Below are 14,317 nucleotides of genomic sequence, written 5' to 3'. Positions count from 1 at the left end.
CTCAAATCCGGGAGCAGCGATTCCCACAGCTACCACAGCTCTGAAGTCAGAGCAAAGGAAACTGAATGCATTTACCAAAAAATGTGTCACTCTGCACTGAATCCCGAGGTGTTATCTATATGGCCATCTCCACAAAGCTGCCCTCTTAAAAGGTCAGCCTTATTATTTCCAATGGAACCAAGCTCCTTCTGACCTCAAGGCTCTAGTTCATGACCTTGAATCTATGCTCTCGACTTTTTGTTTAATAAGTCATCTGAGTAGCTTTTGAATAATTCCTACCCCAACCCTGGCTGCATTAAATTTTTCCAGAGACAGACCTCCCTCATTGTGTATCGGGCAATGCCCTACTTTATAAAAGAATATGCCAATAAACAAAAAATTCAAACTTAGAAAAGTGATCATTAGCAGACATTCACAAAGATTCTCTGCATGATGAGAACTCACTGCAGTTTCTTTACAAATCGAAAGTACTCTTGAATTCAAGTGTTTATTTGTAACTCCTTAAAGCAAAAACTTCAGGAACCTCTGTCAAATGAAGATCATCTCTCAAACTATAACAGAAGGAATACAGGAATCAATTTATGCCAATCTTTTTAGAAATACTCCTCCCTCCCTGCCCACCCCCCATGCTTACATTACATAGAACACAGGTGTAGGCTTGATATGTAACCAAACAAATAAAATCCACCAAAGAACAAGGCAAAACAATCTGGTGGCAAAACGTGTGCATTCTGAGACTTTTCAGCAAATTGGTGATTTATTGCCCACCATGCACAAGATACACCGTAAGCCTAGAAGAGGTGATCATAGTTGAACAAGGAATGCTTCCTCTTCTCAGTGAGCTGTCTAGAGGAGAGAAAAGAGGGTATACAAGCAATCTGTACAAGACAGAAAATGAGCTATGTAATACTGAACAATTTATGTAACCTCAGAAAGTTGGCTTTCTCACCTGTAAAACAGAAAGTTCATATCTCATGTGAACTTAAATGAGGATTAAATAGGGTGATGTGAGTAAAGAGCACAGGACACAGTGCCAGAGAACAGAACAGACGATCATCAGTGCTAGCCGCACTGCTCTCGTGGTTCTCGTCTTCATCTATATGTGCCTTACAGCGCCATTTCAGAAAGCAGAATGCGGAAATTATTCAACTTGGAGAAACAAGAAAGCGTGGATGGAGGAGGTGGAATTTGAGCTGGATCTTAGAGGCTGGGTAGGATTTCAGAGAGAGGAGATGGGGTTGGGGAGGAGGAGTGCATGAGAAGGAGATGTGCCAGCTTTAGCAGGAGGAAGGACAGATTCAGCAGGAGTACAGGCTTGGCTGGCAGGAAGGACACCTAACAGGGAGAAACAGGAGGAAAGACTGGATATTTGAGATCAAATTTTGAAGGAAGTTTTAATCTTCCCAGATGAGATATTTGAATATTACCCTATAGGCAATAGGTAGCCACCGAAAGTTCTTGAGGGCAGGAGTAATATTCTCTGAGTTATATTTGAGATATATTTTTCTGGGAGCAGTGTACCAAATGGACAACAACAGAGAGACCAATCAAAAGGCTATTTTAATAGCCTGGGCAAGAAATACTGAGGGCCTAAACAAAACTCACAGACTGTAGAAAACAAATGAAGGGGACAGATGGGAGAAACATTTTGGAGGAAGATCAACAGGCCTAATTTAAGGGAGAAGGAGATGGTGGAGTCATCTTTCAGTGACTCAAAGATTTTGAACTTGGGTATAGATGCCATTAAAAAACTTAGGAAATGAAGAGAAACTAGTTCAGGGCCTGGGTAATAAGATATCTATAACTAAAGTACCTGATTCTAAGGCTTCTACTGGCAAGAAGGCCTTGGATGGAAATTAATCTTTCATTTCCACATCTGTGAAATGGGGATATCTGGGTATAGTCCATAACTTCACACAAATAGCTTTACTGATTTCTAAGTTTGAGCTTCTTAGGGACTGGAGTCTCTCTAGTCATGATTCACTGTAATTTGGGGAGTAAATGAATGAATCACCCCCTGTGAGCTTATTTATATCTATTACTACTTAGCCAGGAAGCCTTAAATAGACTGGCAAAGTAAACTATGGACCCAACATTCTAAAAGCATCAACTTGGAAACCAGAAGATGGATTTCAACTCTTTGCTAAATGTCAGTTGCTTTGGTATATAAAATTCCAGTAGTAGTTAAATTGAAGTACTGTATCAGTCAGGGTCAGTAAAGAATATAAACCATATTAAGTATTTTAACAGAGAAAGTATAATGCAGGGATTTGGTTAAATAGGTGTTAGAGGACTGAAAAAGCAAAATGAAAATACTAAGGTAACACCAAGTAATAACTGCAGGCATTTGACACTAACACTAAGGAGAACAAAAAGAAGAGAATGGGGTTATCAGAATCTACAAGCTTAGAGGAGGGTCCCACAGAGCTGGAGCTCAGACCTCCGTGGAGACCACTGCCTGCCTAGTGTTGCTCTCTGATGGGTATGCTGAGGCTGGCTCTGGAAGTGGTGGGAGAAGCTGAACCAGAACCAACTGCCACTGCGGGGCTGATGCGGACATGAACAGCCAGACAGGAAGCAGCAAGTCCTCTCTCCCCTCCTCCTGCCCTCCTGCTCCCTAATCTAACATGAAGCCAGGGTGGAGTGGAGCTGAGAACTGATAGCTGAATATGGGACTTTTACATAGCACATGACTTGAGAAATATCAGATTGCTATATTTATTTTCTGAACAAGCAACCACAAAATATAAAAACCGATTTAGATAATAAGGCACAGGCTAGAAATAAGCTACCCTCTGCATGCCTCAAAAAGGATTTTGTGGAGTGAAAGTGCTTATGATAGTGGAATGGGTTATGCAGAGACTGAAGCAAACCCACCTAACCCAAAGGTTACCCCCATTGGCTTATGCCCACGTAAAATCCCATCCCTCTGAGTGTGGGCAAGACCTGGGAATTGCTTTTAATAAATAGAAATAATGAAGGTGATGGGGTATCACTCCCTTGATTACATCATGTTTTCTAAAGTCTGTCTCAGCCAACAAGAGTGAGAGAGATTCTCCTGACCGCCTTGACAAAGCAAATATCCATTATGCGAGTTGCTAGTGGCCTCTAGACCTGAGGGTGGCTTCCAGCGAATAGCCAGCAAGAAGCAAGGACCACCCCACCCCCCAACCATAAGGAAACAAATCCTTTCAACAACCTCAATGACCTTGGAAACAAAACATCCCCCATAGTCCCCAGGTGAGACTGCAGCCCAGGTCAACATTTGATTGCAGCCTGCTGAGACCTTGAGCATAGGACTCCATTAGGCTGTGCCCAGACTCCTGACCCATGGAAACTGTGAGATAATAAATATGAGTTGTTTTAAGCCACGAAGTTTGTGGTAATTGATTACACAGCTTGTGGTAATTTATTACACAGCAATACAAAACTGATACAGAGATGATGCTTATTTCTCTATTTCCCATCTACATTCAATACTGACCTAATGTTTATGGAGCATCTAACAGAGGCCAGGTGTTTTCAGTCATAGAGAAGCCAGTTTAGTAGAAAGATAAATAACCAGGCCATTCCAGCTGAGTGTGATGTGTTCAAGGCCTAACTGCCTGAGGGGCCACAGAGCCTGGAGGAGGGCAGGCTGGCCAAAGCAGGGGCACAGGAAGCCTTCAATGGAGGAAGTCCTAGTTAAAGGAAAATTAACTAGTTAACTAGGAAGTCTGGGGCAGAAGTCCAAAAAATTTAGATTGTTTTTGATTGCTAATCAATTTTCTTCAATTTTATACATGTAGCAGACATTAGAAACGCTTCGTCCTTAAATTGTTTTTCTTCCACCGAATTTATACTCATATTACAGCATTCAACTGAAAATCCAAAATCCAGAAGAGTCAAAAAAAAAAGTGTGCTTGAACTTAAATGTCTCCTGATAGAGATTAGATTAGCAATTGTTTGTCTTAATAACCAGCACTTCCTCTTGAAACTGTGCCCAAAAAAACCTTAAAAAGCTCCGATTTCATGAAACGTGTCACTTCCTCTCCACTCACAGCCCCCTTTTTCCTTCCTTCCCTTGGTCTCACTTTTTTTTTTAATGTAAGACTTAAGCGTTTGAAATAATACCCCTCTTTGGCAGGCTGATATGATATAACTTCCATTTTTCTGGGGAGAGTTTAGAGCTTGGCCAAGGTCACAGAGAGGGTTAGAAACAACAGAGCTGAGATCCAATTCCTTGCCTCAGAAACCTCTAGATGAGCCCCATAGCAGTTTTCTTGTCATCGTCTGAACTTGGAACGGCCTCCCACCCACGCCCAGTCTTCTCAGGCACCTCCTTCCCTTCCCATAACTTCACAGAGACAGTTCTTCAGGATCCACATGCATGACTGGCTCACCCATGCCACTCATTTTCATGCTACTCAGGGGAAATTTGGGGCAGAACTGTGATGGTGCGGACAAGCCCTTTCAGCTCAGTTTGGACCTGACTGCATTGAACAGAGGAGTAGAGGACAGAGCAAACAAAAGAACAAAGAAAAGGAAAAAAGTGACCAGAGTTGGCTTTCAGCAATGAGTGACCATTTGAGGGATTTCTTGAGTGTATAGGCAAGGACATAGATCCCCATCCCTACTCCTGTCTATTTCACATCAGGCTCTCAATCATCTGCTGATCAACTTTGTTTCAAGTCACCATGGAAGCTGTTTTGGGAGGAACCCTGTCTTTTGTGGGTTCTCTAAAGTGCCATGTACTCCTCCCACAAGTGCAGTATAATTAGTAACATAAAAACACTGCAGGACTACCATCTCCTTTAAGGTGGGCTATTAACTTTTCAGAGGGTGTGGAAGAGCTACCACTTTATTTTAAATAAAGCTAATGCCAAGGAACCCACATTTAAAGTTCTAAAACAGCAGCTACTCACCCACCACCACCCACAGATCTAACTACTGAGATTTTTTTTTCAGCTTGGCCTATTATTTATTTAGAATCAGAACTGATTTCTATCTGGATGATGCAGTCATTCAAGCTGACATCTCAAAAGCATGTAATAGTCTCTCTCCCTTAAAAACATACCAGTGAGGTTCTATACTGGTGACCTCCAGAGCTGTGGGTACACCTGTCCCAAATACAAGAGGGGTCATGGACTGACCTGGATCACCTGCTTCTCCCTACCTTGCTGAGACCCTCCTCAGACCAGAAACATCTCACCTTGGAGGTTTGGAGGTTTCAGAACAGGAGCAGAAGCAACAATTCCTTCCCAGGCAGTGAGGGCTCATTTCTGTTGAAGCCCTGACCTCGGACACGTTGAAAGCCATTGGCAGTGCCTTTGAAGACAAAATGATGACAACACTTGGTTCAGTTTTCCTCTTAATTTCTTAAGTGGAAATGTTGGGGAGGGAGGTTGCGGGGAGGAAGATGAATGGGTAGAGGGGAAAAAAATAGAGTCTCTCTTTAAAAAAATACAGTTAACTTAAAAATTAAAATTTAAAAAAGCAGGCACTAAAAGAAAAGTTTCCTTAAAGAACATCTTTGCTGTATGTCAATTAGTGAGCCTGTTCTTGCTGTAGGTTTTCTCTGCCGCCTCAGAGCCAAATCTTCAGCCTCCCACACAGATCTGTGAAATCAATTGTCTTCCCCAAACATGTGGTAACCACAGAGAAGTGAAATTAATAAAACTGCTCCAAAAGATGATTTCTAAAGATGACATTCCTACTCTAGCTTTAGGCTTTCTCTCCTGCAGCCAAGTAGGGGCCTGAAGGGGGAGTAGGAGTGGTTGGGTAAGGATCTGGGGATTTTTTTTTTAACTTTAGAATTTTTAGTTTAACTTCGTTTCTTTCTTTTCTTTTCTTTTTTTAATTGGGGGTGGGGGGCATGGAGAAGAGTTAAGGGTGGAGGCCAAAAACCCCAAAAGCCAGCAACTATGAACAGATCAAGTGAGGCCTGCCATTCCTGACAAACGGCCATGTCAAAGCCCGGGGGAGGGGGGTGAGGGTGAGGCCTGCACTCAATGCCCCCCACAAACCCCCTCCATTTGTTTCTCCCACTACCCCCACCTTGGTTGAAGGCTACCACAGAGGGCAGCATGGATGCCATACCCAACCTGCCACCAAATGAAGAAAGCCCAGCTCAGCCCCAGCCTTAACAATGCCAGGAAGACAAGCAGAGGCCACCAGTCTCCATTACAAAGACAGTATTTTCCTCCCATATTATCCCATCTGTCATGTCCTCCCTGGATTCCAAAGGCATTGCTGTCTCATACATCATCATCATTTTCTCCCCACAAAGATGGAGAGCACCAGGGAGGGGTCCTTCTTGCCAAACATCTCACCCTGGATGGCCATGGGCCTTCCCCTGGTGACAGAAGCAGTGCTCAGCTACTAGGGGAGACATCTGCATCCCAATTAGGCCCAGAGCTTTGAAGAGTCTAGGAGGAGGGCACTGACAGCCAGTTTGTAAATCAGAAGTTTAAACAAACTTCCACAATCTCCAAAGGCCTAGACTGAGAGGGGAGGGAGAGGAAAAACTCCCAAATCTAGAGTTCAGGAATATGGATACACTTAGTCTTGACAGAGCAAAGGCACATTATCGCTGAAAACTGGAATGTTATTAATAGTAGTTTTGTTTAAGCATTAGGTGTACTAGTTTACTGAATTCTCACAACAGTCTCATTTTACATTTATAGGACACTTTTCTGGGGACAAAATTGAGGATTAGAGGTTCAGCCAAAATTAGACCTGATTCTAGATCTTGATAATAACCACTACAGTGCATTAATTGGTCATCTATGGATCACTCTAGAACTTTTGCATATTTCTTAAATAATAATGTTAAAAGTTTCTATTCATTGAGGCCTACTATGTGTCAGGCCCTCTTCTAAACACATTATGTATATATTTTCATTTAATCCACATAGGTAATACCAGTCTGAGAGACAGGTTAGTATTATAGTTATCTACATTTTATAGCTGGGGAGACAAAGGTTTAGAGGAATTAACTAACTCTTCAGGTCCCCTACTAGCAGTTGCTGGTGTTAGGATTCAGACTCAGACTATAGTGTATATTATACACATCACAGACTCCAGTGTGTATTATAGCCGATATAAACACTGACTTGCTGTCCAGAAGTCTTGGCAATTGCAGTAGAAGTAACCAACCATGAAGCGTAGGAGCGGGGCATTCATCACTGGGTTCCTCACCAATGATAATCTGGATGAAAGCTGACAATGAACCTCATGGCCTAGTCTCAAAGGAGAGAAATGTGTCACCAAAGCAGGGGTGAGAAAGACCCAGCTCCTTTCTTGCTTTTAAGCGGGAAAGCTTATCAGCTGATGGTAGGTATAAGTTCAATTCTTTCTCAGCCTCTGCTTGGGGGGCCACTGCTTACTCTCCAGCAGGCACTGCCAGTGGGCAGAGCAAGGAGGACCAGGGGACGGCCTGTCAATAACCGACACGCAGGGCTCCGGCTCTTGGGCCTGACAGTACAGTGGGGTAACCCACCCTTTCAGCCCTGTCCCAGCTTGAAGGAGGCATTAGCTCATCCTGAGCCCCTAGAAATCCAACTGAGTAATCCTGCAGCATGGACTTTGACCCATTTGCTTAGGGAAGGGCTTCTATCATGCTGAGTGGTAAAGCAGCAACAACAGACACTCAACCCATCTCAAATTGGTTTTAAGAGACCCTGCTGGTTTCCTAACTACCTGTCAGTCATTCCCCCTTCTTTCTGTTAATGGAATCCTGATTTTGTTCAGCTAACCCTCCTCTTCACAGTCCGATGTTTCACTATGCCCATAATGGTAACCCCATTTCTTTTGCCAGTGAGTGACTATGGAATAGACAAGTGACATAATTCTGGCCAATGAATTGTGAGGGAATGTATGCAGAGGGACTCTGGAAAGGTTTCTACACTGGAATTTTTTTTTTTAAAGACACACAGAGAAAGCAACGATCTTTTTTCTTTCACTGGAAATAGTCATGACAGGATGTGATAGCAGGAACTGCAGCAGCCATGTTCGTAGCTACCTCAGGCCATCTCCCCTCAGGACCAATCCAACCACCCAGAGAAGGGCAGCCTGGAATGATGGAAAGAAATTGTATCACTGAAGACACTGTTTACACACCAAATTAACCAACCCTAGAGCTGTCCTACCTTGGAATTTTGATTGGGTAAGATATCTTCCTTATGTAGCAACAGAGTTCAGTCTAGGAAACACAGGTTAAATGAAAATAAAAATCCACACTAAGACTTTCGGCAGTGCCTGCTGTCTAGAAAACTTTAACTATTGTTACATTCATCGAATATGTATAAAGCTGCCAGATCTGTGTCTTCTTCCCTGCCCCTCAAGTAAAAAGGCTAATCATGAAGGCAGTTGGTCTGTGTAACCCATTTCAGCTCTTGAAGAAGTCTCAGAAATGTTCAACCTCAAAACATATTAGTTGAACTCTGGCAATACTCTGAATGAAATCTACACAAAGCAAAGAAGTTCAGATATTTGAGCTAAGACTACCACCTGATCTCACCTGACTACAGAATCATAAAAACCCACAATAAAGGACATAGTTTAGAGGCTCATTGTGAATTTTCTGGCCTTGAAATTAACTGAATCAAAACCAAAAGTATTATCTCTCCTCTTCCTTGTAAATTGTACACTTTAGGAAGAAAAAGCAATAATATCCCTGGCCATCATGTGCATGTTGTATAATAAATACATGTTATAGAGTCTTTGAAAAGGGGTGATTTATGATTGGATCCTGGCAGCTGCTTTGAAGCATACAATTTTTCACTTAAGCCTAATTAGAGGATTCTCAATTAGCAAATCTTCCCAGCCAACAGACTAGGCAATGAAGATTTTTCACAGCAAATGTAATATTTGATTCTCTTCTTCTCATTTTAACAAAACAAAGTAGAAAGACATCATTTATAAAAACCTCTGTTCAAGGCTCACAAAGCTTATAACCAGGAGTGGGTCAGGGAGAATTGAGACGTGTGCTCTGTCTCCTGACCCTTGACTCTGACTTGCTTTAGGATCTGGAGCAAGTCATGTCCTTTGTGATCTCAGTTTTTCTATCTATGAAATGGGGAAGTTAAATGAGATTGGGGTTTCTCAACCTCACCACTATTGACATTTGGATCAAGCAATTCTTTAGATGTTTAACAGCATCCCTGGCATTTACCCACTATATGCCAGTAGCACCACTATCCACACCCTAGTTGTGATCATCAAATATATCTCCAGACATTGCCAAATGTTCCCTGGTGACGAAGGGTTGGGGGGGGGGGGCAGATTGCAAAATCACCTCAGCTGAGAACTACTGAATTACATCTGGAGTCATAAATGCCAACAAAAATTAGCTGTTATACAAATAAGAGACGATCAGATGAAAGAAAGGCAAATTCAAGAGCACGTGTCCTATCAAAAAAGGAGGATGGGGCCTCTCTGGTGGTGCAGTGGTTAAGAATCTGCCTGCCAATGCAGGAGACACAGGTTTGAGCCCTGGTCCAGGAGGATCCCACATGCCATGGAGCAAATAAGCCCATGCTCTGGAGCCCAAGAACTGCAACTATTGAGCCTGCATGCCACAACTACTGAAGCCTGCTCTCCTAGAGCCCATGTTCCGCAACAAGAGAAGCCACAACAATGAGAAGCCTGCGCACTGCCACAAAGAGTAGCCCTCGCTTGCTGCAACTACAGAAAGCCCGCGCACAGCAACAAAGACCCAATGCAGCCTATTTATTTATTTATTTATTTATTTATTTTTTAAAAAGAGGAGGATATTCCTCATCTCCAGTGGACCCTCATCATATGTTACAATTGTTTGAGAGAGGCATAAGTCCCATGATTCTGTAAAATCTCTTGATTTTTTCCTTTTTTAAAAAAATGTTGGCAACATTCTTTGTGGCAGATAGGAAGGTGGGCTCTGGAGCTCGACTGCCTAAATTTGAATCCCAGGTTTACCTCTCAATTAACTTAAATATCGCACAAATTCTTTAACATATCTAGGTCTTGGTTTTCTCACCTAAAATAAAAACAATAATAATACCCACCTCATAATGTCAAGATCATCAGGGTTAAATGACACAACAAATGTAAAGGACCTAGGATAACACATATAGTAAGTGTTCAGTAAATTATCCCTAGATATAAAAACACATATATTAAGCTAAACTAAACATATCTACAGGGCAGATTCAGCCTAGAGGCTACAGGTTTATAACTCTGAACTACAGGATTTCAAGTGCATCTTCAGCTTCTCTAAGGCTTTATAGTTCCATTCTATGGAAGCAAGAACACCAATTCGCCTTTGATTAACTCTATAGAATCTAGTTGAGAAGACAGAGCTCTGACATTGGCAAAGATCAGGCTGTCAGAACAAAATTCTAATCAAATACCAAAGTATGTGTTCTCAGAGGTCAGAAAGGATGAAGAGCATCCTATGCTTTCCATTTAAGAAAATATTGTTTTTTGTTTCTCTTTTTTTAAAAAGTACGTGAAGGAGAAGAATATCAAATTCAGAAACTGCCATCCTCAGTTGTATCCTCTTAACAGATGCCATGACAATACAATGAGTTACTGTTCACTTTCTACCTAAAATAAATCGGCAATTATAAGTTGTATCATTAGCCCAATTGCTTTTCAGTGAGATAGCTGATAGAGGCAATAATGGATTGGTTTCTCTATCCTTAGCCTCCCACTGGAAAACAACATATCCACTCCTGATCAATACCTTGATCTGCGTTACTTACAACACTGTCAGACATGAGTGTCTGCTTCACTCCAGGGTGGAGAAATGAGATAGTTTTGGAAAATTCAGTTCAGACATTAAATTGTCTTGGGTGAGCTGCTATTCTAGTCTAGATCCATATAACCAAATCAGTACCATAGAGGATTACCAGAAACTAAAGGACTTACTTGAATAAGTCTCACTGCCTTTATTAAAACTATGTCATGGAGGCATGGAGTAGAATGGGGTCATGAAAGCCCACATGTGTGGATTACATTTCATGGAAATGACTTGGGAACATGTCCTAAATGCTTTAAAATGAAACTTCACACAATTTGACCCATAATTCCCTCCCAAGAATATACCATAAGGAAATATTCAGAAGCTGGAATCAGAATGTATGCACAGAGGTGTTCTATGCAATGTTATTTAATTAAATAGAAAAGGTGGATACCAACTCCAATGACCCATATTAGAAGACTGTAAATAAATTAAGAAATAGTCCTATGATGGACTATTATGCAGACAATTATAAATGGCATTTCAAAGAATTCTTCACTGCCTGAGAACATACCTAATATATAATGCTATGCAAGAAAGGTGATAAAAAATTGGATACACAATGTGATATCAATTGTGTGTGTAAGTGTGTGTGTGTATGAAAATACTGTACATCAAAATGTGAACTCTAGTTATTTTGGGATGGAATTATGAGTAATCTTCATTTCCATTTATAAACCTCTCTGCATTTTCTAAATCTTTACATGGACCTCAGGGTTGCCACATGCAGTTGTTGCACCCTATGGAACGGGGCCAAGTGCATGGGGCACTCCAAGTCATGTATCTATGCACTACATCTGTTCAAAGAAGATGCCATTTAAAATTCATACAATGACACTGTGCAGGATACTGGTGCCTCGTATTTTTATAGTCAGAAAATAACCCATAATATAAATATTATTTCTGATATAATATTAAAAAATAACCATCTGTACAGGGGTAGATAAGAATCTATGAGGCTTATACAGTTTACGGAGCTCTCTTTGTGAAAAGAATACACACTTTTAATTATGAATTTAGTGACAGCTGTGAATTTCAATGTAGAAGGAGAAAATAAATCACACACGTGCATGCGTGCGCACGCACACACACACACACAAAATGCTGAAGATTTAGATCCTTTCTCCCCAGATATTTTACCATAAATTCTTATATGAAAGTGTTTCTGATTGCCACCTGGCTCCTCTCTCCATCAGAACACTCTAAAACTCCCAGCAACTCTTAGCTCCCTTGAGGATCAACGCAGGTGAGGGGCCCTGGGGCTTAAATTTCATTATTGCTACAGTAAATCTGGCTCTGATCTTTGGAGAAAGGAAAAACTGGATAAATTCAGAGCCAGGTTCTATTTTAATAGGTATATTTATCTAAATAATATGGTTCCAAATCAAACAGTCCAGAAAGCAACTTAGGTACTCAACACTACTAAAAGAAGCATTTTATTTCAATTTAGCAAGGGAAGTCAATAAATGCTCATTAATATGTTTATTAAAATTTGGAATGTTTTCTGCTTTATCCAGGGATACAGCCACCTTCTGTTTAATATCAATTCGAGTTTTTTAAGTTTTATAATAAAAAACATTAATCTCAAGAGCCCTCTGCCATACCTAGAGTTGTCCACTGGGTCAGGAAATTTAAGAAAACCTTCCTCAGGAGTCCATGCCAGTTTCTTAGGGCAGAGAAATGGCCTAGGATTCAGAGCAGATCTGTCCCTAGTGAGCCACTGGGGATACTAAACTAGGTTCCTATCACAGAGAGGTAGCAGAAGAGTGCTCCTTCAATTAAAACAAAACAAAACAGAAGTCCAAACAACAATCAAAACAGACTTTCACATAAATACTACCAGTCAGAACCGACCCCCCAAAGTGTGATCTAGACCAATGATTTTTCAACAATTTTACAAAGAGATTTTTTGGGGGGAACAAAGTCTTATGCTGAGTTCCAATAAATAAATGAATAAGTATTTCCATTGTCCCCAAAATGTAAAAGATAACCAGAATTAAAATTACCTTCAATATGTCACCAAAACATTGCATGCTATGTGTGCATATCTCAGCTGACTATAATAAACTGTTTTAAAGTTGACAATGGCATATGTATGCTACCCAGTTTTATGTGTTGGACATACATAGCCTGAAAATATTTTTAAAAGTCCAGTATAGAGTTATAATATTCTTAGTGACATCTATATAAGATATTCAAATCTGTGCACAGAATGGAAAACGACACCATGAATAAGATCAAAACATGAGTGATATAATCTGGAAGGAAATAATCACAACACATATAAGACACACACACACACACACACACACACACACACACACACACACACAACTGGGATTCCAGAAAGATAAAGGAGAAAGGGATAGAAGACATTTTAAAAAATACAATGGCTGGGGACTTCCCTTTCCTGGGTCCAGTAGTTAGAACTTCACCTTCCAATGCAGGATGTGTGGGTTCAACCCCTGGTCAAGGAGCTAAGATCCCACATGCCTCCAGGTCAAAAAAACCAAAACATAAAACAGAAGCAATATTGTAACAAATTCAATAAAGACTTTAAAAAGTGGCCTATACCAAAAAAAAAAAAAATCTTAAAAAAAAAGATAATGGCTCAAACTTTTCCAAAAATGTTGAAAGATATCAACTCACAGATACAAGATCAGCAAACTCCAAACAAGCTGAAAGCAAAGAAATCTACATTTAGATACATTATAGTCAAACTGCTGAAAACAAACAAAAAAACAGAAAATCTTGAAAGCAAATGGGGCCTCAAAAGGGGTGAAGACCTAACACCGTACACAAAAATAAACTCCAAATGGATTAAAGACCTAAATTAAGGCCAGACACTATAAAACTCTTAGAGGAAAACACAGGACGAACACTCTTTGACATAAATTATAGCAAGATCTTTTTTGACCCACCTCCTAGAGTAATGCAAATAAAAACAAAAATAAACAAGTGGGACCTAGTGAAACTTAAAAGCTTTTGCACAATGAAGGAAACTATAAACAAGACGAAAAGACAACCCTTAGAATGGGAGAAAATATTTGCAAACGAATCAATAGACAAAGGGTTAATCTCCAAAATATATAAACAGTTCATGCAGCTCAAAATCAAAAAAACAAACAACCCAATCAAAAAATGGGCAGCAGAGCACTGGGACAGAGAGGGTGGGGGGGGAGTCGGGGGAGGGAGGGAATACGGGGATATGTGTATAAATACAGATGATTGAACTTGGTGTACCTCAAAAAAAATAATAAATAAAATGAAAAAAAAAATGGGCAGAAGACCTAAATAGGCATTTCTACAAAGAAGACATACAGATGGCCAACAGGCACATGAAAAGATGCTAAACATCACTAATTATTAGAGACATGCAAATGAAAACTACAATGAGGTATCACCTCACACCAGTTAGAATGGGCATCATCAGAAAATCTACGAACAGTAAATGCTGGAGAGGGTGTGGAGAAAAGGGAACCGTCTTGCACTATTGGTGGGAATGTAAATTGATACATCCACTATGGAGAATAGTATAGAGGTTTCTTAAAAAAC

Source organism: Hippopotamus amphibius, chromosome 5, assembly GCF_030028045.1.
Source record: "Hippopotamus amphibius kiboko isolate mHipAmp2 chromosome 5, mHipAmp2.hap2, whole genome shotgun sequence".
NCBI lineage: Eukaryota > Metazoa > Chordata > Mammalia > Artiodactyla > Hippopotamidae > Hippopotamus > Hippopotamus amphibius.
This window is presented reverse-complemented; position numbering follows the sequence as displayed.